This window comes from Centrocercus urophasianus, unplaced genomic scaffold (genome assembly GCF_019232065.1).
Source record: "Centrocercus urophasianus isolate 14NV4802_14NV808 unplaced genomic scaffold, USGS_Curo_1.0 seq_73, whole genome shotgun sequence".
In the NCBI taxonomy this organism is placed as follows: Eukaryota; Metazoa; Chordata; class Aves; order Galliformes; family Phasianidae; genus Centrocercus; species Centrocercus urophasianus.
The window spans coordinates 13,113,479-13,139,828 of record NW_024885344.1 but is presented as its reverse complement, the minus strand read 5'-3'; the positions used below and the strand labels follow the sequence as shown (position 1 = coordinate 13,139,828).

Genomic DNA, 26,350 nt, shown 5'->3' with positions numbered 1-26,350 from the left:
TAAATTGCATAGTGTGTATGAAACCCAGCTTGGACTGCAGCCCATTGGTCTTATGTGCAGATAACTTCTGATGTCTTGCTTCTGCTCTGTTTCTTCCTCACCCAGATTATAATGGGAGGATTGAACTTGTGCTGTGGCATGTGAACAGTTCTTTGGAAAAGCCTTTGTTGCCAGCAGAAGCTTATTCACCACAAAATGCCACATGTTTAGCAGAGTGTATATATATATATATATAGTATCATTTCACTTTAGGAGGGACAACCTCTTTTCTCACTGAAAAAACTCCTGTTTTGTAATACGAAGGCTGTACAGTATTCCTAGGCTCAGGTCTGTGATCTCCAGCTGCTGGGTGTATCTTCCAGCAGAGTTGGGTGAATGTTGCCCAGTGACAGACTCACGCTCACAGGAGGCCTCATGTGGTGTGTTAAATCTGGAGATTCTGGTACAAGCTCCTTGTTCTCTGTTTCACCATTGCAGTCTCTGAGCTTCACTGGACAATGATGCAGCTGCCTCTCTGCCGCATCCTTAGGGGAAGCGCCAAATCAGCGCTTTAATTAACACTAAATTCAGCACTGGCAGAAGTATAGAGAAGGAACAACAACAACAAAAAAAAAGCCAACAAAATAACATCAATACAACAAAACTCTCAGGCTGGTTTGTAAGTGCATATTTTGTCAGTTGATGTTAGATCATCATACTGTTAGGTGTTGCAGTATTTTTGAAATGAAGTGTCCCTTGTCATACGTTGCAAGAAGAATCTTGCAACTTCTTTTTCAATACAGAGAAAAGGGCACTCTGTATGGCAGAGCTTCTTACTGCCGAACACCTGATAAATTCTGATGATTTTCTGTTTTCTAGATGAAGACTCATTAATGTGTTCCGCATGGAGATGGTGTGAATTGCACACTGAGTGAAGAGATTGATTGATGTTGGCTTATGCTAAGAAAATATGGCTGGCAGAAGGAGTCAATACATGCTCTTTTATTTTTCCTTGAAGTGTATTGTTTTTCCTGCCTGTGTTTAATCAGAGAACTTAGTTGGGGAATGCAATTGCTTTGGAGCTGACAATATCTTGTTATCTTCCTTTAAAATACTTAGTGGTGTGAAAATACAGTCATTAAGATCTGGCACTCATTTGAACGCCCACTTCGGATTATAAACATTAAGTATCTGCAAATTAGCTGCAGGCAAAGAGCAAGCATTCAGTCCTTCACCATTTAATCTAGCAAGGAGTACAAGCTGTGCACCAGTCAGCTAGTGAAAGACTTGATTCTGCAAGCCTGTGGACAAATAGATGTCCTTCCGTATAGCCAGTGAGCAGGAGCAGCTAAGAAAAGCCTTCCTGAGCAAACTGGTGGGGCTAGCTGGGTGCAGCATTGCTCGTAGAGGGCTGCTGGCAGTTCTGGAGAATCTGCTACCTTCTGACTTTGGCTTTTCAGACTTCACAAGCTGGGCCTGAATGGAGGGATTTGGCAGGATAGGAGAGAGGAAAACTTTCCCTTGCTGCTTAAAAGTGTGGGGTTAAACACAGCATTTTTCTGCAACATGGAAAGACATAGGCAGGGTATGCTGAGCCTGCTGGGTGGGTACTTGGAGAGGCAGAAGAGCTGTCTGAGAGGATTAGGAATGAAATGCCTTGATATGTTGTCTAGACTGTACTGATAAATAGGATGAAGTGTTGGTTTTTATTTGTTTATGTTGCTTCTGTTCCTTAGGCTTTTACAACCGTTTCTAAAAATAAAGTAAAATTTAAAAAATCAGTATTTTAGCACTGTGATATGCCTTAAGTGGAAATGCTGATTGGTGTTTATGTCTTTTCTATCATTAGTTTCTCATGTGTGTGATGAATAATGGATTTTTGTCAGTATCTGTGACTGAGTGTATAATTTTTACATCTCTGAGGTGAATTAGTAACATGAGCAACATCATTAGTGGTGTGTAAAAGTTTCTTCTGCATTGTACTGTCCTTGAATAGTTGCAAATAAAATTACGGCACCTGGTTTAATTTTTATCAGTTATGCAGGGCTATTTTGTTCCTGGCAAGTAAGGTACAGGCAGTACGATCTGACGAGTTTTGTTATCTCTGTTAATTGTTGCAGTACTTGACGAAGGTTTGAAACAGCAATGGTTGATCTGATAGAGATAGGAGAGCGAAATGTTGAAACTGCTGGCAACTCAATTGTCATGTAGTACAATCTTAGTAGATAATCTGATGGCTTATCATAGTGCCTCAATTTATACTGTAGCTATTACAAGCTACAATGGAAGGAAGTAGAAATTTCTTCCATTTTATTTATGTATTTCTAAATGCTAGGTGAAAGAACTGTTAGCATGTAGAATATGTAAAACTCAATGTGTTTGTATATCTACTGTTGCCAGTATCTTTACTTATCAGATTTCTTCTTAATGCAGGCTATAATTTGGTTTCCTAGGAGAATTTACCATTTACCTTTTTTTTTTTTTTTTTTTTTCTTCCCTCTTTTCATTTGGCAATGCTTTGGTAAGCAGAGTTTCTTAGTATTTTGTACTGAATCTGGGAAGATGTGTTTAGAGGAAAAAAGGTCTTAAAACCTGCTCTTTGTTATTTATTCATGTACAATTTTCCCTGAAAGCACTCCAGTGTCCCCTGTAACCATATAGTAGTCTGTCATCTACCATTAAAAACAGGGTTACAAGGAGCAGTGAGATGAAGGATACATTCATAAGTACCCAAAATTAAATACTAAATGTACATTAAGATGATTTACTTTCATCTTCACTAGTGGTGTGATAAAGTTGCACTAGGTGAGATATCACTGGGTAATATGAAATGAGAACAGTGCTTTTTAGGGTGATTTTTTTGCTAGAATGACTTTGACCTGAATCAGCTAAGTATTGAGCCGTAGCTGTACATGCTTGCAATACTCCTCTCCTTGCAGTTGCTCATCCACAGAAACAAACTACTCAGGAAGACAGGGCACGGGTGGGTGAATCATACGTCGTGATTTCACAGAATAGCTGTTTTCCTGCTGGCATAATTTAAATTTCACTTCTCTTTTGCACTGTGGTTACATCAAAGTAAGCCTGCAGCTCTGGCTTCTGTGGCTGCTCAGTTTGAAGCTGAGTATGTGGCAAGGCACTATGCTTATTACCAAGCTCCTAATATCATCTGATTTTGTCCCTTTCAGCGTCCTTTCCGTGGTTCAACTAAGAACCTTTGCCACCATAAGTCTTAACATCAGACATGCAATGCATGATGCGTAACGTGGTGCTTTGTCTGTGCTTTGTCTTCTGGAACCGAAAAGCATTTAATGCAAGGGAAAGCTGTTGTCTTTGTGGACCACATCCTGATAAGTAGAGGTCTAATTCAGATGACATCCTAGTCATAAGATCCTATCGAATTGCACTGAGTAGAATTATGTGCTCGTGAGATCCTGGGAGCATGTGAACTTCAACTCCTGTCTACTTGAGGCAGGTGATCCTCTCCCTCTACTCTTCCCTAGTGAGGCCACATCTGCAGTACTGTATCCAGTTCTGGGCTCCTCAGTTCAGAAAATACAGAGATCTTCTGGAAAGAGTCCAGTAGAGGGCCACAAAGATGATTAGAGGACTGGACCATTTCTTTATAAGGGAAGGCTGAAAAACCTGGGACTGTTCAGTGTGGAGATTATCTAAAGTGAGGAAGTCAAATGGATGTGACCAGGCTCCTTTCAGTGGTGTACAGTGACAGGACAGGGGGCACTGGGCACAAATTGAGCACAGGAAGTTCCATACAAACATGCAAACGAAATTCTTCATACTGTGGATGACAGCACTGGAGCAGGCTGCCCAGAAGGGTTGTGCTGTATCCTTCTCTGCACACTTTCCTGTGTAACCAGCTGTAGGGAACCTGCTTTAGCTGGGGGTTGGACTTGATGATATCTTGAAATTCCTTCCAACCTCTATGATTCTTTATGCAGCTGGTTACATTAGTGATTAATATAATAGAGGTGAAATGCAGAAAAATACGGTCTGTAGAGCAAATAAGGAAAAACAAATTCCTTCTGAGAAAAGCAAGAGTAAAGTTCAGAGTGCTGGCAAGGCACTCCTACACCTGCACAGTTTTATAGCAGTCATCTGTAAACCCTGGTTGAAGATTTTCATTTTTTAAACAGAGAAGTATGCTTCAGTTTTCATGCTGATCCCTCACTGATTTCAGAAGGTAGTTTCTTTGCCTGATATTTTTAGTAAATGTCACAGAGGTCAACCACTTTATGATGTGGTCAGTTATCAACTATTGGCTACTAGCAGATAGAAAATATTAAAGCAAATTGATCCAACCCTTGAATTGCTGTGGTTGTATGTTGCAAGGGTGATCTCACAGAATCGTAGAATCATAGAATGGCCTGGGTTGAAAAGGACCACAGTCATCATCTAATTTCAACCCCCCTGCTGCGTGCAGGGTTGCCAACCACCAGACCAGGCTGCCCAGAGCCACATCCAGCCTGGCCTTGAATGCCTCCAGGCATTCACAACTCCTTGGGCAACCTGTTCCAGTGTGTCAACACCCTCTGTGTGAAAAACTTCCTCTTAATACCTAACCTAAACCTTCCCTGTCTTAGTTTAGAACCATTCCCCCTTCTCCCATCCCATCCCATCCCATCCCATCCCATCCCATCCCATCCCATCCCATCGTGTCCTATCCTGTCCTGTCCTGTCCTGTCCTATCCTATCCTATCCACCCTTGTAAACAGTCATTCATTCCCCCTCCTGTTTATATGCTTCCTATGCCATAGTTTTTCTCATTTAAGTAAAGCTGTTGACTTTTCCTTTTTGTGTGGGAGAATTTTTTGTGTAGTTGTTACTAGTATTTTCTGTGTGTATATAAAAAAAACCCACAGGTGCTAAACTGTTACATCTTCTTGTTTGGAGAAGACTCAAAGAAATTCAGATTAGAACTCTTTCTACTTAGTTGTTACTGTTAATCACATTGTCTTAAATACAAAGCAAAACACTTTTCTATTGTGGGTATATTTAGAAAAGCATTTTTTGATTTTAAACAGGTTCATTGTTTAATGATTGCATTAAATAAATAATTATAAAAAATATCCCTCAGTTCTATCATTGAAGGTGTTTAAAGTGACACTCGCATCTTCACACACACAGATATATTTTTTCCCAATACTTTAAAAAGCATGTTTATCAGAAAATCCTTAATTTGTTATTGGTATGGCAAATACAGTTAGTCAAGCAGCTGTAAACTACAGTCTCCTTCCCCTGCTCCCTCCCTCTGCTTAGTTCCTTCTTTCTGCACTTCTGCATGCTCCATCTGTGTGCATGTGTGGGATCACTCTCTCCACTATCTCTTCCTTGGGCTCATTTCCGTTCTTTGCTGGCAAAGAAACTCATTACTGAATCAGCAAAATCAGCCAAATCTTCCAGGCACTGCTTATAGCTTGTTTTGAAGATTATGTGAAGTGGGAGGAGTCCTTGAAATCAATCTATTGCTGTTCTGACACTTCACCTTTGGTTTGAACAGCTGCTGTCTGCTCTGGGCTTTTCCTCAAAATTGCTCATGTGAGGTCAGTAGTTTGCAAGCTTTTTTTAACCAGCCCTTTTGTCTCCTGGAGTTGTACCTAGAACCTGGGTTGCCTGGCAAAACCGGGCTTTGGGTATGTGCGTCTCATGTTTCTTTCATTTCCAAGGACTGCTCAGCCTGTTGCTTGGTGCTCTGAATGGCTCCATACATGGGTGTTACGTGGCGCGATTGCTGCTGAAATAACAGAGCAGGACCCTGTGCCGTAGGCAGTAACAGTGAGATGAACTTCGTGATACATAGGAAGCTGCAGGGATTATGCTCTTAATACTTCTGCAAATCTCTGTAGAAAATCTCTTTGACAAGCTGAGTGGGGGTTTAATGGGTATGGCTGAAATGCTAAGGGATGCCAGCTTGAAACAGGAGTGACTTCATGGGCACAGTTTGCACTGTCAGCTGTGTTCCAGTGCATGTGCATAGGGATTTTTCAAAGCAGTCTGGAAAATGTTGCATTCATTTCAATAGGAATTCTGCTTTCTGTCCTGCTGGAGGGGCAGACTATTCTTAAGAGTTGCATTCTTACAAAAAGATGATAAGTTAGTGCACATGTATGCCTATTATTTGTGTTATCAACAGCAGAATAAAACTGACCTTGGTCTTAGGGCTTTTCAGATGATTGCATTAATTGCCTAGATTCTTGCCTTGTAAAACTAAGTTCTTTGCTTTGAAACATGCAGTGATTTAAAGTTTTGTTAATGCTAAATTCACGATTCCTTCAGATAAACTAATATTGCCTCTTTGAGAAGCCATGCTTTTCTTCTCCTCTTCCCTTTTATAATGGTATTCACATTTGTAAGATTACAACACAGTGAATAGATGTTACGCAGAAACAAGGTAAATGTTTACTTATTAAGTAAAGGAACTCTTGGTTAACACCCTCTGAAAACTCAGTGAGGCACTTCACACAATAACTAACTCATAAGAAGAAGGCACTTTTGCTGATATGCAAAGTTCTTTGTCATTCAGGGAAGAAGTCAAGCAGCATCTCCAGTATCAGTGACTCCTGACTGTATGTTTAAAGTATTTTTATTTGAGGTGGAGCTCTGAAAGAACCTATTATTAGCTATGAAATAATTCTTTATTTGCTATTTTGGAATCAATTATCACTGGTCAAAGTATGTAACAAAAAATGGATACGTGTCGTACACTATTGATAATACCAGACCGTTTAGCCCTTTGACCGTATATAGCTTATTGGCAGTGAATTGTCTTACAAAATATGACTCTGGGAGAGCTTAAAGCATTTCACTTTTCAGATGACAAAAATGTAAGCTGTGAGTACACAGCCTTAATCCTAAGGATTTGCTTTTTAATTGCTTGGATTTTTTTTCCCCAAATTGATAAAGCGTGTTGCTTCTAACATTTTTCAGCATATAGTAACGGCTTGACAGTGATGTGTAGACTTTCAAGCAGGTGCTACAGTAGATGACTCTTTTTCTTGTTTCTATCAAAGGAAAGAGCTTGACTGAAATCTGACCTAGTTATATATGTATGTATATATATTATGGTGGCTACATGATTTGGATACAAACTGAGTTTGTTTTGGAATAATGAAGAGTTCCCTTTTTGAGTGCGACACCAAAATAAAATGCTTTTGTACTGAATTTCGCCCTGTGTTGTCCTAACCATTGGTAGAGGAGCTCAAATGCCAGCCTGTGGTGAGAACAAGCAGGAGCAATCCTGCTTTTACAGGTTGGGAAAATGAGATGCAGAGATATGAATTAGAGAGGGTCTACTGTGAATCCAGCACGGAAGAGAAAAATGAGACATTTTTCTAGAGCTATGGTTAATTTAATTAATTTATTTATTTTTCAAAGAGGAGTGAGGATTTTTTTTCATTATAGGGCTGATGTGTGTATGTGGGACTGGGGCACCTCTCAGGTAGTGCTGTTGCCTTTGGTCTAGAAGTTCTGAAGTAATGGCTGCACTTTTGTTCATCTGTGTCTATGGCACACACGACACTTAACTGTCGTAGGAGCAACTTTCTCTTCCTCTGGGAGCAAGTTAAGTGTCTGGGGTATTGACAGGGAAGTAAGAAGGAGTAGAGCTTTATCTCTGTGGGGTTTTGAGTGAGCCTAACAGACCTTTCAAATATTTTCCTGTTGACTTAGTGAAGTCACTGGTTTCAGCTGTAAACTTTTCTTAAGAATTAGATCTGTCAGTAGGCACTGAAGATAGATATGAATTTGGGAGGAGAGGTGAGGAGCTCTTTTCAGGAGGGCCTGTGTAGCCATAGGCTATGAACTTCCTGGAACTAGAGAGGAAGGGTTTGAGTGGGTGTGGGACCATGTCAGGGCCATGTTCTTGCAGCAACCTTGTGCAGCATTTCCCTCATTCATTTCTTTGAGTCTTTCTGCACTCATTGCAGCACACCAATCCTCCCTGAGGAGCCAGGAGGTACACCATGAGGTTGTAGCCAGCTTTGTTTCTCCTGCAGAGAAGGAAAGGGAGAAAATACCTCAGACACATCATTGCTACCCAGAAGGAGTGCAGGAGAAATGTGGAGGACACAGAGGTGCTGTGCTGGTTACAAGGGCTCAGTCTTCTGACACAAGGCCTCAGGTGCTCTCTCTTCCCATCCTTTGCAGATTGCTTAGCTTCATTTTGCTGTGTCCGTGAAACATGACTTTGAGCCCAAGAATTTCTTTGTGTTTCAGTTACAGAACCTGTTGACTTTCACCTATCCCTTTGGCATAATCAGCCAACACCCTTTGTCACCTACTATCTGCGTTGTTAATTTGAGCTGAGAGAAACAAACAAAGCACTTTTTTTTTTTTTTTTTCTCATGCTGTCATTTGAAACCCTGCAACGCTTGCAAGGCAGAGTGTTTTGCATCTATCTGAGCTTCCTAAACGTGGTGCCGAGGACCAGCAACTCCTGGCACAGGGCAGAAACACAGTGAGTCAGGACTCATCTTGTGGTTCCAAGCTGGCAGCTCGCCCAGTCATCTACAGCAACGTCACTTAGGAAGAGGATCAGGGGCTTAAAAGTAGGAAGCAGACAGCAGCCCATCCCATAGTGACAAGGAAGGGGCTCCTTGTCCTACAGCAGGAAGTAAGTTGCAGTGGATCCAGGTATGTTCCCTTTGGATTAACTCTTGTTCCTTTTGTTTTCCAGTAAGTTTTTTTTTTTTTTTTTTTATTTCTTTATCAGTACATTCTTGAGCAATATGAAAGACTTAAGTCCAAGGTAACTTATGCCAACTTGTTCAGTATCTATTTTGCTGTATTCCAATAATAGAAACTCTCTCCAGATTTTATAAACACTATGATCTAGGGCACTGGAGAGAGGATTATGGCTGCATCCACCTATCTGTAATCATGCCTTCTTTGATTGGGTTGTTTTGGTTCTGAGAAAGTTGAAAGTCACGGTGTGTGTTTGTTTAAGATCTCCTGTTGAACTCTGAGGGCTGTATTCTATACCCTCACTGCTCACAGTGGAGGAAACACTGGTGTGAATCTGATAAAGCTGCCAGCTGTAACTTTGTTGTCACACAACTGAATTGCCAAAGAAGACAGCAAGAAAGGTTGCCTTGGACAAATCAGAGAAAATCGTGTTCAGCATTGGAGAAGTGGTAGGTGGGGCAGCTTTGTTTTGTTACCTGTAGAAAGAGGTTCAGGTTTTGAGGCTGCCTTTGTGCTTGGTGGTGGCTGTCACCCGGCAGTGACTCACAGGTGAGAGCGTGGGGCCACACCTGTGCTGTCGCCTGCTTTGGTCCTGCTGATGGTGAAAACGGCAGCAGCCTGGTCTGGGTGCCAGGCCAGTGCCATGACTAACAAGGCTGTATGGATGGCAGACAGGTGGAGGGATGCTCCTATTTACTCACTCTCCTTTTTGTGGAGACAGAAGTGAGCTGGATAGAAACCTTTCACCACCTGGTATCAGCCTGCGAGAAATCAATGGAGCCAGCTGGGTTCTATTACTTCTCCACTGTTACGATGATAGCCCTTGTATAAAGTAGTCATTTTAGATTTTTTTCTTTCTTTCTTTTTTTTTCCTGAGTACATTTTGACCAATTTCACTTCTTAGTTTGTGAGAAGCAGTGCTCTTGGTCTTCAGTTGTCAGTGTGCTGTTGGATATTAATGTTTGACCTTTAGAATTAGTCATGTAATTAAGGAGTGGTTTGACCGCATATTCCATGTTTATAAAAATTGCTAAGAAATAACTTAGTGAGTAATAATGGTGCTAACTGCCTTCGGTCTGTAGTCCTGGTGCTTGCACAAGCAGCTGTAACTTTTTCCTCTCCAGTGTTCAGCCACCCCATCAATGAACACTGTGATGCAGCAGAAGTGGCTCTGTTCTTGAACTGCTTGTAGTCAAAACCTGGTGCAGAAGAGAAAATTGAAAAGTTGCTTCATGGTCTCCTTTTCACTATGTGTTTTTTTTTCCAGTACTTCATGTGATATTTTAAAAAAAACATTGCTGTATTGTATACAGGCACATAAAGAATATTTTAAAAGTTTGAATTCTGAATTAAAAACTCAGTAACTATGAAATTTGAGGCTTTAATTGAAAAAGAGAGGCTGATTCTAATAAGAAATGTTTTAAATATGCAAACTGGGCTCTTCACTTCAGATTAAATTTTAGTTCTTTTGATTTAAACTGTTTTTTTTTTTTTTTTTTCCTTAAAATTTGTAAATTGGCCTGAATGTCCCCTCAATTTTTGGGGAAAAAAACCTGTGCTTTGTCACCTTCCCCTGATATTGGCATTTCTGATTCTGCTTTATACAATTTGATATGTCTAATTTTCTCTTATATATGTCAATATTTTCTCTTACAATTTTTGTGTTAAATAGGATAAAGGATAAAGAATTGAATATTTTAGCATATTAGTAAATGTATTAATTAGCAAACAGCACCGGTTGATGTTTTTGAGAGGGTTTTTAATTTTTTTTCTATGTATTTTTCAAATGCCCTTAATCTGTGGAGTGATGTGCTGTGCATACTGAGTCATGCAAAGGATTTCGAATTGCAGCTTCTCTCTCTTCTGATAGTGGATTCATGCCTTTTAGCATGAATTCAGAGCAATAGTTGTGCATAGCTGACAGCGAGCAGCCTCGTGGCAATGATGACTACTTTGATGCAACATTGAGTGCTGTTCTGCCTGTGGAATACCCTGTACCTTAGTTTCCTATACGTCCCCTTCTCTGCAGCACTTGGTGTTCACCTTTTCCTTTCCTGAAAAAGAAAATGTCAAATCCTCTCTATTTTTAAAATATTTTATAGTTTCCTTTGGTGCAAAGGAGAAATACTACTTAGAGTTCATCAGATTAAACTACAGCAAAGCTACTGCTTCCAACAGTCTGTTCTGAGATTTGTAGTGGTGTGCGATGTTGAATAATTCTCACTTCAAACTGAGGAAGCTTAAATTACTTTTAATGAGAATGAAGCAACAAAGGCTGGATTTAATAATCAACTTGTTTTGTTTTAGTTACAAAACACCGAGGAAGAAAGGCTTTTGGTGATACTATCTGTAGGTCTGGAAAAGAACTGTCTGCTTTTGGAGATGCTTTTAAGTGGGTGTGCCATAGGGATGCCAGTCCATGTTTTGCTTCTTCATTATGGGCATTTTTGTTCCAAAACAGTTTTGTTTGCAAAGACCAGTGAAGCACTAAGATTTACCAGAGCAAATATTTCATCAGTTATACCTGGTCTTCTGTTACAACTTGTTTTAATAAAATGTCTGTATTAGGTATTTGTTGCATTCCAAAGTATCCCAGTAAAAGTGAAAAAGGTAATATTGTACCTTTACAATATGCAATAAAGAAACAGATTATTTCACAGAATCCTTCAGGGATGTGGTTGGAATTCATTGGTTTTACAGCCCCCTAAAATGGAGTGTTGATAGAGCATTTAATCTGGGTCTGCCATCCGTCTGCTCCTGCTTAGGTTTTTAAAAATCCTGCCCTGTCACAGGTCACAGCACTTACCTCTACCATCAGCAACTTCTTCCTGCCTGAGCTTGTCAAGTGTCTGGAGTGCATCTAACTTCATGTAGTTAGTAGCTCCCAAAAACATATAAAGTGCCTAAAATGCATAGAACTGGTTGGAGAATTAAGCTATATTGTAATATCAAAAGAGAAAACCAGGGTAAGGGAGACATTTGGCAATTACACTGTGTAATTAATTGAGCTTGGAGGCAAAGCCTTTGTGTTGGGCTGCAGTCATTTAGCAGAGCTGGTTTATACTGAAACAGATGAGGAAAAATATGGGATGTAAAATAGTATATAAAAGAAGAAATGTTCATTTTTTTGACCCCTTGAATGGCAAACCTACGATCACAGGTCACGGTCACTTAACTGATTACTGCCACAGGCAGCGGTGAGCTAGCATTCCCCTCCCCACAGTACTTCCCTTCTTCCCGTTTGCCTTTGCTGTCTTTCAGTCTGCCAATTTTACACAAGAGCCAGGATAGTGGGAACTGTATAAATGAAAGTGTGGAGTTAAAGGGGAAAAGGAAGGGGACTGAGGAGGTCTGGCTCGCAGTAGTCTTTTTAGGAGTGGGATTGAGTGGAGATCCTTATGAATAAGGCTTCAACCTTAATGGTTTTTCTGTTTAAAATGCCACCTTTTTTTTTTTTTTTTTTTTTTTTTTTCATTTATCAGTACTGGTTTTACAGTCACCAGATCTTTTCTCAGGAAAAACGGGGTATGCAAATTTAAGTTGTGATGAAAGGGGCATGGAGAAACACAAATAAATGCACCCTTTCTCCTCAGAGAACTTCCTTTTTTCTTCCATCTCTTTTTTTTTTTTTTTTTTTTTCTTCTTTTTTCTTTGCTCATAAAAAGAAACGGAAAGTCTGTCTTTTCTTCACATGGAGAGAACTCCTTTCAGCACTGTATCAAAGTGCAGTGTGCTGTTAATCACTTATTCGTTTTGAGTTGGAAGGGAAAAAACAGCCAGGTTGTTCACTTCTGCGCTCAATCAAGGAGATAAATTTGATATGTGAGAGTGGATATTTTGGTTTTGTTTTTTATCCAAATCGGGAGGAAGGCAAACGTATTATAAGTTGGTGACAGCTCTAATGCCCAGATGTGAATACTTCAGTAATCATAATGTCCTATAAATCTCAGACACCTGTCCAAACATCGGGGTTAGCCTAGAAAAATACTGTTATTTATTTAGCTACCTAAGTTGATAGTGTCTACTGAAATCCATGTTTGCAGCTGAGCTTAAATGCATTTTAATTCTGTTTGTACTAACCAATGCTTGAAAAATCTGGCACTGTCATACTGCTCGTGAATTAGAACACATAATTATTTTTATTTTTTTAAATAAAAATACAAAATGAGGGTAGACCAGTGGATAAGTTGCATCAAGAAATGCTGAAGGCGAGGTTAAATGGGGCCCTGATTTATTAGGTGGCAACTTTGCCCATGACGGGGGGGTTGGAATCAGGTGATCTTTATGGTGCCTTTCAACTGAAGACATTCCATCACTCTATGCTCCTATGGTAAGGACTTCACCAAGTGAACACGCACAATGCAATCTGTTTGCAGTGTCCAGAGTGCCTGTACATGCTCAGTGGTTATTCCCCCAGACCGCTTCTTTGTCCAGAATGAGTTAATTTTCAAAAGGTTTTGCTTTTCCCTCCTTGAAGATAGAAAATGCTTACGTGAAACCTTCAGACCACCAAGGACATGTTTTTCTTGGGGAGCTGAAGACTCTTAAACTTTACAGCCCATTAGCAGAAGCTCCTCTGTAACGTGCATATGAACCATGCTGTCCAGATGTGTGGCCCCTCCAGTCCCTTGCAGGGATGTTGCCTCTTCTCTGGAGGAAGCATCTGAAGGCCAGCTCATGGCAGTGATTCCTGGGTGAAGATGGGGAATGGAACTTCAGGACCAAAGGAAGTGTTTTTCAGTGCCTTCCTTTCTCTCTCATTCCATAGGGTACGGTAGGAATGTACTCAAATTCTTAGCTGCCTTAAGTAATGAAAGGCAAGAGTGTTCTGATGTTCCATCTTAACAAACACAAAGCCCAACAAAGCTTTACTCCCAGTCATTTTAGAAAGCAGAAAGTGGCTGTTGATTGGAAATGAAAGACTGAACAGGAGACTGAACAACTTTTAAAGTCCAGAGAGATAGAACTGCAGGGATTCTTACTCCATATGTGTCACATTCCTTCATCATCTTATTTTCACTTTTTTCTTCTCTTGCTCAACCCCTCCTTTGCCACAGAAATACAAGGAGCTGCCTAGAGAGTTGACACAGATGTAAAATGGGGTATGGAAGTAGAAGTGAAAAGTGAATCTGGAATGGACTGCCAAGGGAGGTGGTGGAATCACCGAGCCTGGGGGTGTTCAAGGAAAGGCTGGATGTTGTGTTGAGGGACATGGTTTAGTGGGAGCTATTGGGAATAGGTGAACGGTTGGAGTGGATGATCTTTTAGGTCTTTTCCAACCTTAGTGATTCTATGATTCTATGAAGTGATGATATCCTTAACACTTAACATGCTAGGTTGGCTGTGTGCTGAATTTGTAAGATTTAGGCTAAGTTACCTAGCTGGCACAATGAGCACCAGCACAACTGCCTAGGTAATTTGGTGCCCAGATATTGGTGTTTGTAGAACAGGACCAAAAATCTTCGTGCATGTTTGTGGAAATTGACCAGTTTGTGTAACATCTTCAGTGTGTTTCTTTATTGTACCGTATGAATGTATGATCAGAGTGGAGACAGTGAGCAAGCACAAAAGCTGATTACATGTTAGGTTGGTCTGCCAGGTATAGAGAAGAGCTCTCATTTAGTAGGTTGTGCTTGTCAAGCCCAAACAAGGGAACAGTCATGGAGGAAACATATGTTGATACACTCTGAAAGTCTGCTTCTCTGTCTTTCACGTGAGTCATAAGAACTGGCAACAACAACAACAACAAAAAATACTTTTCAGTGATTCCTTGTGAAACAAAAGGGAACCATGTGCTATTACTAAACTGTCAGGGATACACAGGAACATTTTCCCACAACCAACCTGACACCTGACTGCTCACCAAGAACATGTGCTTGCAAAGTCTTGAGTGAGATACAGTAAAGCACAGCCTACCTCCTGGGGTGAAGGGTGTTGCTACTCTTAGTGATTTAGGAGGTGTGAAAGAAATGAGATGCAAAATGCTTCTGAAAGGTAGAATGTGGCAGCTGGAGATAATTCCTAACCTGTTCTGGGAGAGATGGGTGGTAGTGGTTGTCTCACACTTTGGTAAAGTGGTGTGTTATGCTTCACTGAAAACTTATTTTTCACCCTTTTCGTGGAATTCATAGAATGGTATGTGAGTTACTGGAATTGTTTCTGAAGTGCATATATTTGGAGTCAAACATATGTGTGTGTATGTTGCACAGGTACTATCTGTACATGTTAACAAACATGTTTAAAAACACTTTCTCCCGTAGCAGAGTAAGACATCCTACGCCTGTGATGGAATCAAGATGCATCAGAAGCGTGCAGTCCTGTCATCTGTCCACTAATACTTTTCCTGGAACTCATGTTGCATATGAGCAGCCCAAACAGCTCCCTTTATTATCAGGCTGAAGAAGAGAAGATAGTAATAGTGATATGTAAGTGCAGGAAGTTAAGCCCATGGGGGAAGTGTATGCAGGAGAGGAGATCTCCTATCACCTAGCTTAAGTGGCAGCTTGAGTCATAAAAAGCCACACATTCGAGAGAACTTGGTTTAGATTATTTTGTTGTGTACTAAAAACTTGCCTGAAGGTTCATCCAAAAGGAGAGCAGCTCTTCTAATCTGCTTCTGCGGCATTTTAAGATTCCTGCAATGTAAGGAAAATGTTTTCTTGAATCTGAAATGTGGAAGGAACTGAAAGCTCTGACTGACAGCAATAATAACAAGAAACTTTTAGTGCTTCTCTGCTTCTCTGACCTAAGCTTTTGATTTGTTCCTTCGAGGCATGAAGTGAAACGCATGGATGAATCATGTGCACAAATGGAGAGTTCTTAGTAATATGCAGATCTATCTATCTATATATCCATACAAATATGTGTATTTAAGAAATATTGCCTGCTAATTTGAACTCTGTGTCTGCTCAGTAAGATGAACAATGAAGTTTACTGCAGTTTTTGCTACTGCTATACTGAGCTTTATATTAAGAAAAAAAATATGGGACATTGAGTAGAAGGATCAGGCTTGATGTCATTATTTTTGGGTGGATGTTCTGAGAAAATTGCAGGGTGGCACAGGGTAGCACCACTGACTTTTTTATGGGACATTAAGAAAGTCTCAAATGCTTGCAGATGGAAATGTAGTGTATGCTATGTTACATTAAAGAGAAACAGTTTACTTTCCGGAGCTTCAAGTCAGATAATGTTAAGAAAATAATGGTGATGTGTTTTGTCTGCGCATTTTGGGTGGCTGTGGAAACCAGTCTTCCTGCTTTACCACTTGTTTCTTCTTTAAGAGGCTTCCTCATCTCTCTGATATCTAGATTCCAAAGAGCAGGCAACACTGCTAGTTATTTATGCTAAGTATTGTCAAAATAAAATCCAAAATATTTTAAGTGCTCACTTTCAAGTGTATGTTTTCTGTCCTGATGTTCCTATTGGTTTCTAAGAAGTGGTAGCTTGCTAACTGCTCAGAACTTTTGTGACCTCTTTTCAATCATTTACTAATCCGTCTTGTAAAATATTATTTAGTCTCATTTCGATAAGAGCACAAGGTGAAGTGGATTTTCTGGACTATAGTCTTGAGATGATGAGCTGCTATTTATGTATAATATACTTGTTGCATTTTTATTCTGTATATTATACATACAGCCTATACAGATGGTGTTCAAGTTTGAAGAGAAAACCACTTATTAAATCTTTTTATAACAGTGTGTGCTTATTGATTTGCTGCTCTAGTTTTTCGCCTTTAATAATGCTTGTAAACCTAGCATTTTATGAGGAGAAGCTGCAACCCTTGAATTGGAAATTGACTGTTTAAAAGTTGCTTTATGAGGCTAGAATTTCTGTTTGGTTCTGGATTAAACACTGGCCAGTCTCGTAGACTGATCTCCCTTCTCAAGCATTTTCACCTCGTTAAGTTTGTGTAGACCAAAGCGTGCTCTGACACTGTCTCTTTATCACACTTCCTGTTACTGAGTGGTGTTGTAGGGACCATCCGGATGTATAATAAAAAATTAATGAAGAACTTAGCTTTATATGTGGAACAACAGCATTCAGTTTGCTTTGCTACAATAGCATTAACATCCTATTGCAAACAAGCATGAAAGCAGTAGACCTTATTTATCTCACTAGTCAGCAGCAATCACTCATGACTGTGCACCAGAGCCAGATTTGCTGAGTGAGGAGATGCCTTTTTTATTCTGTTATTTATCAGAGCAGAACTGCTGCCTTTACTCTCAAAGCACTTTATTTATGTATTTTGAAGATTGCACTCTTGCAGAAGAAGTGAAGTGTAAACCCATTTGAGGAGAAACTGCATTCAGAAGAGTACTTCAAATCTGCTTTTAAAGGTTATTTCCCACTTTTTCTTTTTTTTTCTTTGTTTCCCATTATTCAATATTTATCAAATAGATTCAAAGAAACTTGCTATTTGGTGAAGTTATTTGTATGCTGCCCTGGAGCTGTTGATAAAATGCCTGTGATAAAATACTAGTCAGCCTGTATAAAAGTAGGTTGCAGCAAGCTAGAGCAAAGCACAAAACCAGCATGAGCTGTTCAGATGCTTCATTTGTTTTCAACTTCATTATTTGTCTTTAAACATGTAAAATGTAATGACTTCAGTTTTATTCACCTTTCCCAAAGGAGGAAGAGGAAAGTCCAAAAAGGGGGACTCTGAGGAAAAGCTAGCAGGTCTCACTGGTAGGGCTTTAAACTAGGTTTGAAGAAAGAGCTGGGTAATAGTGAGCCTGCCCCTGGCAAGGTGTGAGACAGCTTAGGTTAGAGAGACAGGGTGCTAGTGGAGGCCCTCAACCTGCTGTTCTGAGATGTGCTGGCAACACTGCAGCACATCTGAAATCTAATGACATGAACCAAGGACCACTGAGGCAATAGGAGAAGACAGTAGGGAAACTCAAGTGAAGTACTTCAAAGGAATTAAGGAGTTATTCCCCAAGAAGGCACTAAGGCCGTAAAAATATAGAAGATTGGTGAAGACCTACAAGATCATCCAGTCCACCTCTCCTATCACCAATAGGTCTCACTAAACCATATCCCTCAACACAACATCTAAACATTCCTTGAACACCTCCAGGGTTGGTGATTCTACCAACCTTCCTCAGCAGTCCATTCCAGCACCTGAGCATTCTTTTGGAAGAGCAGTATTTCCCAACCTGAATCTCCCCTGGCGCAACTTGGGGCCATTTCCTCCAGTCCTATCACCAGTTACACAAGAGAAGAGGCCAATCCCCAGCTCACTACAGCCTCCCTTCAAGTAGCTATAGAGAGTGATAAGATCATTCACCCCTGAGCCTCCTCCAGACTGAACAATCCCAGCCCCCTCAGCCACTCCTCATAAGGTCTGCACTCCAGACCCCTCGTCAGATTCTCTGCCCTTCTCTCAACACACTCCAGGACCTCAATGTCTTTCTTGTAGTGAGAGGCCCAAAAGTAAACACAGTATTCGAGATGCAGCCTCACCAGTGCTGAGTACAGAGGGATAATCACTTCCCTGCACATGCTGGCAGCACTGTTTCTGATACAAGCCAGGATGCCATTGTCCTTCTTGGCCACCTGGGCACATTCCTGGCTCACATTCAGCTGAGCATTGACCAATACCCCCAGGTCCATTTCCTCTACACCGTCTTCCAGCCACTCTGCCCCAAGTCTGTAGAGTTACCTGGGGTTGCTGTGGCCAAAGTGCAGGACTTGTTGAACTTCATCCCAGTGGCTTCAGCCCATCTACCCAGCCTGTCCAGGTCTCTCTGTAGAGCCTCACTACCCTCAGGCAGATTGACACTTCCTGCCAACTTGGTGTCATCTGCAAGCTTGCTGAAGGTGTTCTCAATGCCTTCGTCCAGGTCATCAATAAAGGTATTAAAGAGGACAGGCCCCAGTGTAGACCCCTGGGGAACACCACTCATGACTGGTCGCCAGCTGTATTTATCTCCATTTACCACCACTCTCTGGGCACAGACCTCCAGCCAGTTCTTTACCCAGCCATCTACCCAGCTGAAATGCCTCTATACCAACGCTCACAGCTTACGAAATAAGCTGGAGGAGTTGGAAGCCACCGTGCTTCTAGAAAACCATGACATAATTTCCATCACTGAAACCTGATGAGATGATTCCCATGACTGGAATGTGGCTATTGATGGCTAAAAGCTGTTCAGAAAGGACAGATGATGAAGGAGGGGAAGAGGCAGGGATAGGTACCCTGTGAGGAGTAGAAGGATACTGCTAGTCTGTTGTAGAGATAGAATCAGAAAGGCCAAGGCCCAACTGGAAATAGACTCGGCAAGGGGTGCAAAGAGGAATTAAGAAAAGCTTCTAAAGACGTATCAGCCAGAATAGGAGAGCCCAAGAATGAGTACCCTCCTAGTGAGCAACACAGGCAAGCTGGTAACAACAGACCAAGAAGAAGGCAGAGGTACTCAATAACTTTTCTGCCTCAGACTTCACTGGCAACTGCTTTTCACGTGCTTGTCAAGCAGAATTTGGGGGCTGGGGGAACAGTGTCCATCCCACCCCACTACAAACAAAGATAATGTTTGCGAACACCTTAGGGACGTGAACATCCATAAATTTATGGGTCCCAGTGAGATGCATCCCAGAGTCCTGAGGGAATTGGCTGATGTAGTCACCAGGCTACTCTCAGTGACATTTAGAAAGTCATGATGTTCAGGTGAAGTGCCTGGTGACTGGAGAAAAGGCAAGGTTGCACCAACTTTTAAGAAGGATATAAGGGACAACCCAGGGAACTAGTGACCTATCAGCGTCACCTCTGTGCTGGGGAAGACTGTGGAACAGACCCACCTGTAAGCTATGCTGGAGCACATGGAAGAACAAAGAGGTGATACAGGATAACTAGTGTGGCTTCACCAAGTACAAGTCCTGCCTGATCAACCTAGTGGAGTTCTATGATGGCATAACTGCATCAGTGGATGAGGGAAGAGCCACTAATGTCATCTATCTGTACTTCAGTAAGGCTTTTGACATGGTCCCCTACATCCTTTTTTCCGAATTGGGAAGTTACAGATTTGACAGGTGGACTGTTTGATGAACAGTCAAACCAGTCAAACCCAGAGACTGGTAATCAATGACTCAGTGTCCAGATGGAGTTCAGTAATGAATGGTGTCCCTCAGGGGTCAGTACTGGAAAACTAAAGAAAGTACTGAAGTACAGTACTAAAGAAAGGGGAAAAATACAAACCAAAGCTTACATGTGACCTGCAAAAGAATGAAAGGATTTATGGTACTTTGCGAAGTGAAGAGTATGTGAGGCTTGAACTTTCCCCACCCTCTTCCTATTACCCTCTGTGAATTGCTTTGGTTAGCGTTGTATTTGTTTCATTTTTAGTTTGACAGTTTTGAGATTTTTGTGCTGTTGCTCACTTGATTTGCCAGAAGAGTTCTTGAAACTTCAACATCTTTTAAGTCATGAGACAATTTTAATAAACTTGGATTTCCTTCTGAAATGTGAACTTAGTGCTTAAAATCAAATAGTGAAGAGTGTTTTAAACACTTTTTTCTCATCTACACTGGCTTTCTCCCACCTCTGTTGTCATTCAGCTGTTCTGCAGTGAGGAAAGGGGGAAGGAGGAATGTATTCAATTTGCTGGAAACTGCTATGGTCACTGGGGGTTGTAAACAATATGATTTGCTATAGTACCTGGAATTTGCTCAGAACCTTGCTGTTGTTGGTGAAGCAGTAGTTATCCAGTTTGCCCATATGGTCACAATATGTACAGCAAGACTTGTTCCTGTTTTTTTTGTTTTGTTTTGTTTTTTTAATACCTTCCAAACAGTTTGCTTTCAACACTATCCTGAGCTTTACAGGGTTTGTTCCTGCATGTGGGAATCATGACGAACTGTGGTGTAGGATGTTTGAACCATTAAGTAATGTGCAGCCTGCTGTACTTGGCATAGATGCTTACTGCAGTTTCACTGTGTAGGCAAAGCCAAGCATACCAGGGCATATTGAGGAGTTACAATTCTTATTTAAATATCTGTCTTTGAATACATATATATGTGTGTGTATGTGTGTGTATATGATATATATATATATGTATGTATATATATTTGTCTTTACAAATACGTGAATAAATCTGTATGTGAATTACACTAATCCAAAATTATGACATCACTTTACAGTTTGACAGATTGTCTGTTCTAGATAGTAAACGTTCGTTCTGTGCTCTGTGCCAGAGGACAGCGTTGGTTGTAAACCAATTACTCTCCTCCCCAGCCCCATGGTGAGGCCTCCGTTAAGGGGAGTGTATAAACAGCTGTGGCAAGGCTGTTGTGAATACAGATGTCTTCCTGAAGTGGGATCTCTGAGTCGCCAGGGACCATGCAGGCCGTATTTAATGGATTTACAAGAACTTCTCCATGCATCAGCCAACTGAGTTGTGCTTTTCTCCTCCAGAGAAATGCTCCTTTGACTTCTGACCCCAGTCCTTCCACCCATGTGCTGTCCACCTTTCTCCTCTGCTCCTGCAGCTTTCTGCCCTTATTCTACCTCCTTATCATCAGCCTGTTTGCCCAAACAAATTTCCTAAAATTCTATTGAACTGAGTATCATTCACAGGTTGGTAGCTGTACTCTAGCAAAGGTCTTTACTTCTGCTCTAAATCCTATTCAGATATGATGGGATGTAAGTGTGAGACCAAGATGGGAGAGTTTATTTTACTGGCACTCAGGAGTTAATTGTCAATCACTTTCTGACTGTACTATGGCTTGAGGAATTATAATGATTGTATTATAAAACAATTGTGATCGATATATCCAATTTTGATTGCATAATACAACTCATAGATCACATCCTGGGCAAACTTCAAAGCTGTTTTGAGTAGCAGGTTGGACTGGATGACCTCCAGAGGTCATTCCAAATGCTAAATATTCTGTAATATATACCAGGCCAATAAACATAATGCATTTACAGAGTAGATGGTGCAAATCAAAGAATTTGTGAGTGTAGGAGAGTCAGGAAGAACAGGTGATTTACAAGCTGAAAGATAGAGGGGAGTTAAGCATGTGTCTTTCTTATTCAACTTAAAACCCTTGTAGACTGATATTCTAAGGGTCACTGCTGTACATCTGATAGATCTTAGGAATAAAGGTCTATGGGTGTATCTTGAATGAATTTTGTTTAATATTCTTGTTCTTAACTCTCCTGAAAAGAGAGCAAGCTGCAATGTTTAGTGCTAAAGATATGGAAGTAGCGTGTATGGGGGTAAAATCAGGTTAAAAAAAATAATAATAATTTGTAGCCTTTTTATCATCTGTGATAGCTCATTAACTTCTTGATATCCCTTTATGCCCATTTAAAAACAGCCCAGTAACAACATAGTGATTCCACTTATTCACTAGAATAAAACTTTCTACAAAAGATTTTATCTTAGTGATATGTCCATATTTTATTCATTTTGCAGTTGACTTGTTATGCTTTCGAATCACTGAACTTTCATTCTTCGTGAAACACATTATTTGTTTTGTTACTAATGTCACATGGCATAAGCATATCATTGCTTGTCTATAATGATATGCACCTTCATAAATGTTTGTGTTTTTATAGCTCAGTGTATATCAGATACTAGTAGATAGCATACTTTTTGTTGATTTTTTTCCTTTTTTTTTTTTTCCGTGAAGTAGATAAAGAATCATATACATTTGGAATTTGAATAGTAAGTAAAAATCTAACATGGTACAAATACTGGACTGAAAGTGAAATCAACCCAGTTCTGGGATCTGTTTTATACCTTTGATATCTGCTTTAGTTACCTGATATTTGATTTGAAACTACCTTTATTTTTGCAAGATGGATGCTGAAGATTGTTTTCTTTTCATTTGCACTTTTAATACCAGTATTATTAACTTACATATCCCCAAACTGAAGCCTTGGTCAAGTCATGAGCCACTTGGAGTTTTCCTGGATCCTCTTTATAAGTTTTCCAAACCGTGCCCTGGGAGCTTATGAAGAGTGCTGGCTCCAGCAATACATGCTGTCCACATGAGCCATGCCACAGAAAGCCTAAATATTGGCCTGAACTCTGCCTTAATTTTCATTATTTTTTTCCTCTTTTTTTTTTTTTTTTTTTTTTTCCCCCTGACTGTAGGAGAGTGGGAAGAAATAGTCTCTTCCTGTATGGAGTGGATGATACCTTTAGGGTTATGAAGGTTCCTGCAATAAACATACAAATCCAGAAGCACTTGAGATGACATCTAGCCCAAACCAGAAAGCACAGCCAGCAGTTTCAGGTTCCCTTGCCTCTGAGGATGATGGCAAGCAGGTCGTTCTGCACTACTGGGTACACCCTCCAGCTGTGGTCTGCTTTGGTAGAACCGGCTGGCGAGGTCCCTGCCAGCCACGTGTGTCATTTTGTTGTTTCATAAGCCAGTGTCAGCTAATATTGCTGCCCCTGCTCCCAGGTGTATTGTTTCTGAAACCTTTGGACTTGGCTCAAGGGGTGTGTGCTTTGGGAGGGGATTCTGTAGTGGAAAACCCCATGGCGGGGCTTGGCCACATGAGTTCCCCAACTGCTGTCACTCAAGGGCTGGTGTGTGGCATCTGCTGTGGGCACAGGTAACAGTTAACAGGTGGTAACATGTCAATCCTTCTGATTTGGAAGGTACCTACTTTTAAAACTGGCTGGCAACCCTGCTTGTGACAGGGGGATTGGAACTTGATGATCATTGAAGTCACTTCCAGACCAGACCATTCTGTGGTTCTGAACAAATATATTTGTCCTCTAGTATTTTTCTAGCTCATAAAGTCCATCTCTTTCTGCTATTTGAGGGTGGATATTCCTCCTACTCACCTTGCTGCTCTTGCTAAGTGCTAATGCCTGCACTACAAAAATAGAAACCAGTGACTTATATTCAGTCTTGGTGATACATAACCTTGGAATCTAGTCTGTCATGAAATAAACTGTAAATAATTAAACTTTACCTCCGTGGAACCCTCACCGAACCTGGGTGGTTTCTAGTTGCAACCTTATAACAGTTAACATCTAACTAATTCACTTCCCAGAGTCTGTTTGTATGTGGTTTCCAAAACAAATAAAAATCAAATGCTACCTCTACTTTTTTTTTTTTTTTTTTTTTTTTTTTTTAATGTATATAGCACAGTAACCACCATCCCCAAATAAAATATCTTTAAAGAAACACTGGTATAGCTGCAGAATGGGTGAACTTCTGTTCCACCTTGGCCTAGCAGCTTAAAATAGGAACAGGCTCTGCAGTTCACAGTCTCCTTTCTTTTTTTTTTTATTATTCTTAAATTTGTCAAAACTATGAAGCTCCATTCTCATACAATCTGACATTGGCACTTGAGGTATTTTTCCTTTATGTCTAAAGCAAAGGTGTTGAGGAGGAGCCAGGGTGCATATTTTTAAGAGCAGAGAAGGAAGAGGGAGATAGAAAATCTCTGGAAAGAGTAAATTTCCTTTCTTAAACTTCATTGTGAGTTTGGAGTATTCAAAGAGTGCCAGCCTCTTCTGGTTTAGGTTTTTGAATTGGGCAATTTCAGGAGTTCTTAGCAGAATAATCCATGTGCAGTAGTGCTCAAATTATCCAATGTGGGATTTAATCCTGAGAGCAAACATATTGTGTTGAAATAAATTATTTACTTAGGCATTTGGAACTGAGTGTTAAAGATGACAAAAACATCCAGCTGACTGCATCAGCGTGTGCACTAATATTACTCACACCATGTTTTTCTTCTGAGAATCATCCTGCTGTATGCAAGTCCCTTGATTCTCCTGAAATGTTAATGTTTTTCAAAGTCAGTAATTAAAAAAGTCTGATGGAATCTGGGCAGTTGATTAATCTATGATTCCTTCACCCTCCTTCCACTCTTCGGAAAGGGCAGGACTGAAAAAGAGAAATGATAGCTTTCAAGTGGAGAGAAACTGGTTTGCATCTCTTGATGCTCTCCTTTAAAAAAATTCTTTCCTTTCTAATTCATGTTAACTGTTTGCATATTGTGTAGTTGATTGAAAAATGACTCCAGCTTCCAAGCAGTGTCCGTCTCAGTAATGTTTTGCATCCTACCTCTAAATAGTTCTGAAATTTCCTTCCTGTCCTCTAACAGGGTTTTCAAGAATTTTGATAACCTTATGGACTTCCTTTTCCTGCTTTTTAAAAAATTTGATTATATGTATTGAGCTGTAGCTTCAAGTATTTCCTGTATTAGCAATCACCTTTCCAGTGTTTGTTTTCTGCCTGCAATAAGCCAGGGATGTTAAAAAATGCAATAATAATAATAAATTTAAAAAATGGTGGGAGTGAGGTTTTTGACTGCCTTTCTTTTTAGGCTTGGAAGAAAGGTACATAGCTGAATTTAATTTTGTGAGATGTGGACAGTAGGCAAAATATATCACAGTTTAGAGATGCATTTCTCTCTAGAATAATTCAAAAATACTCAAAAACTCATTCTGCTGCTTGCAGTTTCCCTGTGGTTTGAAATATGTCCCACATTCCTCAAGTTCTATGCAATCTCTTTCACAGAGGAGTGGAAGTGCTCAAACCTGAAGCTGTGGTTGCTTCCTCCCCTCCTTGTAGCTCTCTGCTCTTGAGCCGGGGGTGTCCAAAAGATGTTTCTGACTAATGAAGCACCCTGTGCTCGGGCCAACAGCCTGACTCATGAATGAGGGATTTCTTCCGTTCCTTGCCTCAGCTTGGACGGTTTTGGAAATCATCTCTGGAAAAGCATTTGTAGTCAGTTTGACATTAGCTTGTATATTGCTTTGTGCATCATGTGTATTATCCTCCTTCGGGGTGCGCTAAAGCGTGACACAGAGAACTCTGTTAAGAACAGCCTATTATTAAGGAAGTGCAAAGTACATGACATCACCTTGCCCACTCTTCCATTTCAGGAGCAAGTCCAAAAGTGTCTCATCTCCTCTCAAAAAAAGCCACATTAGAGCATCCTTCCTATCATGTAGAGAGCACAATTTAAAGACTTGCTGGTTTAACCACTTGAAAGTGCAATCTGCTGCAATTTGGTACTTTTGACTTCTTTGCTGAGAAAAGGCTATGCCATGAATATCAGCAGTTTCAAAGGATGGGCATTGCTGCTGCTGCCCTGTGTGCTCCTGGAGCACTTCATCCTGGTGGTGGGCCAGAGCCCTCTGGTAATGAATGCTGCAGCCACATTGCTACTTCTGCTATTAATTACAAGTAAAGTGAATGTTTGGTGTTGCTTGAGCTTCCAGATTGCACCAGGTTTAGAAAGAGCATGGTGGCTGTCAAGCTGATGCTTCTGCTTCTAGCTGCCATGGAACAGTTGACTCCAAGGAGGGGAAGGTTCTCTGCAGTCTGAGGAGCGAGGCCAAAGCCCAGCTGTGATCTACACTGAAGCTTCTGGTGTTCACCTGGGCAGCAGGAGATATTAGGATGCCTGGTGGGATTTCTATTACATGATAATGGACACTCTCCCTCCCCACAATCAGCAAAAGGTTTTATAAAGTCATTTAGGAACTTAATAAAGTTCCTTGCAGAAGCACGCAGATATTTTGTGAATTCTTCTAAACTGAGTTGCTTTGTTCCATACTAGGAAAACAGGGACACAGTCTTTCAAGAGTGATAGTTTCAAGATTATTTGCCTTGAATGCCGTTATTTGAGCCTAAAGAGCATGCACTTTTTCCTCATCCCCAGAGAACCATTAGTCATCTTTTCTACAAATCT

General features: G+C 40.6%; 1 protein-coding gene across 4 annotated transcripts in view; it reads left to right on the top strand.

Annotated features, from left to right (window-relative positions):
• Positions 1-26,350, top strand: part of EPS8 (epidermal growth factor receptor pathway substrate 8) — a 132,181-nt gene that overhangs the window by 37,433 nt on the left and 68,398 nt on the right. Inside the window, exon 1 of one of the 4 annotated variants that reach the window (XM_042837915.1) lies at positions 8,605-8,628. The exons of 2 other annotated variants lie outside the window; for them this stretch is intronic. The gene's annotated coding sequence lies outside the window, so the exon portion shown is untranslated. Of the gene's footprint in view, positions 1-8,604; positions 8,629-8,966; positions 9,129-26,350 lie in introns of those variants that run through there. One more of the 4 variants, XM_042837912.1, reaches the window with a different exon arrangement.